We start from the raw sequence: 7,611 nt of genomic DNA, 5'->3' as shown, positions 1-7,611 counted from the left end.
CGAAACCAACTGCCGTGCGCACACACACACATCACCTTCTCGGTGCACCGTTCAAATTCCACCCCAACTCCTCCAACTCGGGCTCTCTGACCGATCTAAACTCGTTTGCTATCCCGGACCGGTGCGACTGTTTTGCCTGTTCGTGCGAGTTCGGCGAGTTTTTGTTTGGAATGTAACCTCTCGCCCGCGCAAGAGGCGCCGGACGCGGCCGACCATGGCTCCGGGCAGATGCAAGAAGCAAACCCCGGGAAGCTCTCCTGCTGGTGTGTGTGCGTGTGTAACAGTACAAAAAAAGCCGACACAACGAAAGCCCACCTTGCCGGGCTCGCGACCAGGCCGACCGTCCAATACGATGCAAACGACACAACTCGGACCATTAGCACACCACTTTGTGTGAGGCACAGAAGGGTTTTTTGGTGTTTTTGCATCAGGCTGAGCTCGCGCACGCGCGCGGAACCACCGTCAGGACGGAAGACCAACCAAGTCGCGAGAACACGCTCGGGGTAAAGCTAGCGAAATACGACCTTTCTTTATTAGCCACCACCACCATCACCACCACCACCACCAACAATCGCTTTGTCTTGCTGGGCACATGGCCTCCCCACCACAGAGAGGTTGGTGCCGGGTTCAACTTAATTGTGTTTGCAACCGGTAACCGTCAAGGCAAGAAAAACCACTCACACAACAACAACCTACACCACGCGTGCGTGTGTCTGTCTGCGTGCGCGTTTCTTTGCTGAAATTTGCCAGAGAAATAGCGTCTTCAGCTAGCAGAACGGGACGCACTGAGCACACAAGATTTCGTGCACAAGACGCGGACACCCGCTCCGCTGCCTGAATAGGACCACTGAGAATCACAGGACGTCTCGGACTCACGCGAAAGAGTTTCAAGGACAAAGAGAAGGGCGCGGCCAAGGAAGAAAACACCGGGAGCTGCGCCGACACCCTCTCTCTGACTCGCCGTGTGCATGCCCGTCTTGTCACCAGCGACAGAAACGAGAGGAAACCCTGAAATAGCCTGAACACCAGCCTCTCTCTATACTGGGCCGACCCGGGGACTCCCACTACGGACGCGAGTCACCAAATCGGTCGTACGGGCCCACTGAGCGCACGACACAGGGGAATCTCGTTGCAAACACTGCGTGTGCATACGTTGCTCACAAAGCTCAATGGGGTCACAGGCCCTGACCCGCTCAGAGGCACCTGTGTGACAAGACAACAAATGGAACTCGCTGGAATGTTTCTGCTGTCTTGTCATTTTAGACGGACCCACTGAGCGCACAACACAGTGGAACTCTCTGACAAACACTGCTTGTGCGTTAGCCCCAGTAAACAACTCAGTGGGGTCACAGGCCCTGACCCGTTCAGAGGCACCTGTGTGACAAGACAACAAATGAAACTCGCTGGAATGTTTCTGCTGTCTTGTCATTTTAGACGGACCCACTGAGCGCACAACACAGTGGAATCTGACAAAACACTGCTTGTGCATTAGCCCCAGTAAACAACTCAGTGGGCTCACAGGCCCTGACCCGTTCAGAGGCACCTGTGTGACAAGACAACAAATGGAACTCGCTGGAATGTTTCTGCTGTCTTGTCATTTTAGACGGACCCACTGAGCGCACAACACAGTGGGATCTGACAAAACACTGCTTGTGCATTAGCCCCAGTAAACAACTCAGTGGGGTCACAGGCCCTGACCCGTTCAGAGGCACCTGTGTGACAAGACAACAAATGAAACTTTAAAGACGCTGGCATGTACGTCTTGTTTCTGCTGTCTTGGACGGGCCCACTGAGCGCACAACACAGGGGAACTTGGTGCAAACACTGCGTGTGCATAAGCCATAAAACACAAGCTCAGTGGGGTCACAGGCCCTGACCGGTTCAGAGGCACCTGTGTGACAGACAGCAAATGAAACTTAGACGCTGGAATTATTTATATGTTTCTGCTGTCTGTCTACGATTTCAGATTCACACTTAGAGTTTTTTGTCATTAAGTCATAAAAGCCACAAAACCATTTTAATATGACTTTCCAATACTCTTTGAAAGGTCTCTATATTGATAAAATGAGCCTTTTAGCAAAGTAACACTTTTCGGGCATTTTCAAAGTGCTCCCGCTGAGTGAATTTTGTTCTGAAAATCGTGTTCCCGAAAATCTCCGGGCACCCCGCCAACCCCCCCTGCCAGAAATGACAAGTGTCAAATCAGCGGGTCAAACGGCCACCTCTATCCGACCAGGAGCACCCAAATCGCCGCAAATGGCACTTTTTTTTTTCTTCATCGGGACTTCCGACTAGGTTAATGATTTCCCAAGCTGCAACTCATAAACTATGTCCTGAGACACTTGCCAGAAATGACACATGTCAATTTGGCGGTAGCAACTCACTTTCCCAAGCCGGAAAGCATCACCCGAGGCCGGCGTGAAGCGGCCGAATCTTTTCTCACCGGACTTCCGTGATTTGGTTAATCATGTCTCGAAATCAAAAAATGCACATGTCAATTTGCCGGGAGCAACTCACTTTCCCAGGCCGGGAAGCAACACCCGAGGCCCGCAAAAGGCGGCCGAATATTTTCTCATCGGACTTCCATATTTTGGGGGTTGGATTCTCTCCCGCATTCCAGCCCCCTGGCCACGGGTCGCTCATTCACTTTCAGCCCGGGCCTTGCCAATTTGGTTAATCAGTTAGCCATGCACCAGACTCGGCCTCGCCTTTTTCATTTATGGTTAATGATGTGCCCAGGCTGGGACTTAGTCTCTCCAGCAGCCAAAACTTTTCACTGGTTAATGAGGTGCCCAGCCCGGCACTTAGTCTCTCTCCCCAGCAAGCTTACTTGGTCGGCCGACATTTGGATCCATTTTCGGGGCTTAATCGGGTCGAATACGGTCCCTTACGCAAGGGGAGCCGAAGCCCCGGCCTCTGCCAGGCGTCAGGCTGCCGTTTTTTAAGCCCGACCAAAAACCCGAAAATTGGTTAAAAATGGAAATAAATTTCCACCCAAAAAGGGTTAAAAGTCGGTTGGACGGCAGCCCGGGTCGGTCTCTGCAGACCTGGAGGCCCTAGACAGTAATCTGGAAAACAGATAAAGTCTCGAGAAACCACCTCCTACCATTCTCCAGGTACCCCGCCAATCCCCCCTGCCAGAAATGACAAGTGTCAAATCAGCGGGACGGATTTGACTTTTGTGACCGACCGCTGGAACTTTTTTCGGCTACAGGCAGTCAAATTTTTCTCCTTCCGGACTTCCAGTACAACTTTGAACGGCCATATCTCCGCACTCCCGCGTCGGAGCCAAGCCGTTTTTACACCGTTAGACGCGGCTTCCCGTGCCCGTTCGAATGCCGCCCTGCTCGGCGGAAAAGGAGAATTTTTTTATTTTTCGGCCGATTTCGGGAAAAAAAATTCCCGCTCTGAACTCGGATTTTTCGGCTTTAATCGTTTCGTATACGGTCCCTTACGCAAGGGAGCCGAAGCCCCGGCCTCTGCCGGGCGTCAGGCTGCCGTTTTTAAGCCCGACCAAAAACCCGAAAATTGGTTAAAAATGGAAATAAATTTCCACCCAAAAAGGGTTAAAAGTCGGTTGGACGGCAGCCCGGGTCGGTCTCTGCAGACCTGGAGGCCCTAGACAGTAATCTGGAAAACAGATAAAGTCTCGAAAAACCACCTCCTACCATTCTCCAGGTACCCCGCCAATCCCCCCTGCCAGAAATGACAAGTGTCAAATCAGCGGGACGGATTTGACTTTTGTGACCGACCGCTGGAACTTTTTTCGGCTACAGGCAGTCAAATTTTTCTCCTTCCGGACTTCCAGTACAACTTTGAACGGCCATATCTCCGCACTCCCGCGTCGGAGCCAAGCCGTTTTTACACCGTTAGACGCGGCTTCCCGTGCCCGTTCGAATGCCACCCTGCTCGGCGGAAAAGGAGACATTTTTTTTTTTCCGGCCGTTTTCGGGAAAAAATTTTCCCGCTCTGAACTCCGATTTTACGCCTTTAATCGATTCGGAGACGGTCGCTTACGCAAGGGAGGCGAAGCCCGGGCCTCTGCCGGGCGTCAGCCTGCCGTATGTAAGCCCGTCCGAAGCATGAGTTCCCACTTTTGGTTATACAGTTGTCAATTTTAAAATTTCAGTTAATCAGTTGCCTGCTTGGTTAATCATTTGTCGCTCTGACATTTGGTTAACCAGTTGTCGATGTTCGAAATTCAGTTACTGAGTTGCCTCTTTGAAATTTCAGTTAATGAGTTGGCCCTTTGGTTACTCATTTGTCCCTGTGTCTTTTGGTTAACCAGTTGTCGATGTTCGAAATTCAGTTAATGAGTTGCCTCCTTGGTTAATCATTTGTCGCCCTGACTCTTGGTTAACCAGTTGTCGATGTTCGAAATTCAGTTAATGAGTTGCCTCCTTGGTTTTTCATTTGTCGCTCTGACATTTGGTTAACCAGTTGTCGATGTTCGAAATTCAGTTAATGAGTTGCCTCCTTGGTTACTCATTTGTCGCTCTGGCTTTTGGTTAACCAGTTGTCGATGTTCAAAATTTCAGTTAATGAGTTGCCTCTTTGAAATTTCAGTTAATGAGTTGGCCCTTTGGTTACTCATTTGTCCCTGTGTCTTTTGGTTAACCAGTTGTCGATGTTCAAAATTTCAGTTAATGAGCTGCTCTTATGTTCTATGATTTCCTACCTTGACAACTCATTAACCAGTGTTTCAAACAATGCACCAGGCCATTTGACGACCCCAACTCGGTTCCACAAGCGGGAAAGCAGCACCCCAAGGCCCGGTAAGGGGGCCGAATACATTCCCATCGTGAATTCCGTCCCAAATGTGAATGACAAGTTTTCAGTTAATCAGTTGCCTGCTTGGTTACTCATTTGTCGCTCTGACATTTGGTTAACCAGTTGTCGATGTTCAAATTTCAGTTAATGAGTAGCCTCTTTGAAATTTCAGTTAATGAGTTGGCCCTTTGGTTACTCATTTGTCCCTGTGTCTTTTGGTTACCCAGTTGTCGATGTTCGAAATTCAGTTAATGAGTTGCCTCCTTGGTTAATCATTTGTCGCTCTGACTCTTGGTTAACCAGTTGTCGATGTTCGAAATTCAGTTAATGAGTTGCCTCCTTGGTTAATCATTTGTCGCTCTGACATTTGGTTAGCCAGTTTTCGATGTTCGAAATTCAGTTAATGAGTTGCCTCCTTGGTTAATCATTTGTCGCTCTGGCTTTTGGTTAACCAGTTGTCGATGTTCAAAATTTCAGTTAATGAGTTGCCTCTTTGAAATTTCAGTTAATGAGTTGGCCCTTTGGTTACTCATTTGTCCCTGTGTCTTTTGGTTACCCAGTTGTCGATGTTCGAAATTCAGTTAATGAGTTGCCTCCTTGGTTAATCATTTGTCGCTCTGGCTTTTGGTTAACCAGTTGTCGATGTTCAAAATTTCAGTTAATGAGCTGCTCTTATGTTCTATGATTTCCTACCTTGACAACTCATTAACCAGTGTTTCAAACAATGCACCAGGCCATTTGACGACCCCAACTCGGTTCCACAAGCGGGAAAGCAGCACCCCAAGGCCCGGTAAGGGGGCCGAATACATTCCCATCGTGAATTCCGTCCCAAATGTGAATGACAAGTTTTCAGTTAATCAGTTGCCTGCTTGGTTACTCATTTGTCGCTCTGACATTTGGTTAACCAGTTGTCGATGTTCAAAATTTCAGTTATTGAGTTGCCTCTTTGAAATTTCAGTTAATGAGTTGGCCCTTTGGTTACTCATTTGTCCCTGTGTCTTTTGGTTACCCAGTTGTCGATGTTCGAAATTCAGTTAATGAGTTGCCTCCTTGGTTAATCATTTGTCGCCCTGACTCTTGGTTAACCAGTTGTCGATGTTCGAAATTCAGTTAATGAGTTGCCTCCTTGGTTAATCATTTGTCGCTCTGACATTTGGTTAACCAGTTGTCGATGTTCGAAATTCAGTTAATGAGTTGCCTCCTTGGTTAATCATTTGTCGCTCTGGCTTTTGGTTAACCAGTTGTCGATGTTCAAAATTTCAGTTAATGAGTTGCCTCTTTGAAATTTCAGTTACTAAGTTGGCCCTTTGGTTACTCATTTGTCCCTGTGTCTTTTGGTTAACCAGTTGTCGATGTTCGAAATTCAGTTAATGAGTTGCCTCCTTGGTTAATCATTTGTCCCTGTGTCTTTTGGTTAACCAGTTGTCGATGTTCAAAATTTCAGTTAATGAGCTGCTCTTATGTTCTATGATTTCCTACCTTGACAACTCATTAACCAGTGTTTCAAACAATGCACCAGGCCATTTGACGACCCCAACTCGGTTCCACAAGCGGGAAAGCAGCACCCCAAGGCCCGGTAAGGGGGCCGAATACATTCCCATCGTGAATTCCGTCCCTAATGTGAATGACAAGTTTTCAGTTAATCAGTTGCCTGCTTGGTTACTCATTTGTCGCTCTGACATTTGGTTAACCAGTTGTCGATGTTCAAATTTCAGTTAATGAGTAGCCTCTTTGAAATTTCAGTTAATGAGTTGGCCCTTTGGTTACTCATTTGTCCCTGTGTCTTTTGGTTACCCAGTTGTCGATGTTCGAAATTCAGTTAATGAGTTGCCTCCTTGGTTAATCATTTGTCGCCCTGACTCTTGGTTAACCAGTTGTCGATGTTCGAAATTCAGTTAATGAGTTGCCTTCTTGGTTTATCATTTGTCGCTCTGACATTTGGTTAACCAGTTGTCGATGTTCGAAATTCAGTTAATGAGTTGCCTCCTTGGTTACTCATTTGTCGCTCTGGCTTTTGGTTAACCAGTTGTCGATGTTCAAAATTTCAGTTAATGAGTTGCCTCTTTGAAATTTCAGTTAATGAGTTGGCCCTTTGGTTACTCATTTGTCCCTGTGTCTTTTGGTTAACCAGTTGTCGATGTTCGAAATTCAGTTACTAAGTTGCCTCCTTGGTTATTCATTTGTCGCTCTGGCTTTTGGTTAACCAGTTGTCGATGTTCAAAATTTCAGTTAATGAGCTGCTCTTATGTTCTATGATTTCCTACCTTGACAACTCATTAACCAGTGTTTCAAACAATGCACCAGGCCATTTGACGACCCCAACTCGGTTCCACAAGCGGGAAAGCAGCACCCCAAGGCCCGGTAAGGGGGCCGAATACATTCCCATCGTGAATTCCGTCCCAAATGTGAATGACAAGTTTTCAGTTAATCAGTTGCCTGCTTGGTTACTCATTTGTCGCTCTGACATTTGGTTAACCAGTTGTCGATGTTCAAAATTTCAGTTATTGAGTTGCCTCTTTGAAATTTCAGTTAATGAGTTGGCCCTTTGGTTACTCATTTGTCCCTGTGTCTTTTGGTTACCCAGTTGTCGATGTTCGAAATTCAGTTAATGAGTTGCCTCCTTGGTTAATCATTTGTCGCCCTGACTCTTGGTTAACCAGTTGTCGATGTTCGAAATTCAGTTAATGAGTTGCCTCCTTGGTTAATCATTTGTCGCTCTGACATTTGGTTAACCAGTTGTCGATGTTCGAAATTCAGTTAATGAGTTGCCTCCTTGGTTAATCATTTGTCGCTCTTGCTTTTGGTTGACCAGTTGTCGATGTTCAAAATTTCAGTTAATGA

Source organism: Somniosus microcephalus, unplaced genomic scaffold, assembly GCF_052327205.1.
Source record: "Somniosus microcephalus isolate GS21.2 unplaced genomic scaffold, FLI_Smic_1.0 scaffold517, whole genome shotgun sequence".
Lineage (NCBI taxonomy): Eukaryota > Metazoa > Chordata > Chondrichthyes > Squaliformes > Somniosidae > Somniosus > Somniosus microcephalus.
This window is presented reverse-complemented; position numbering follows the sequence as displayed.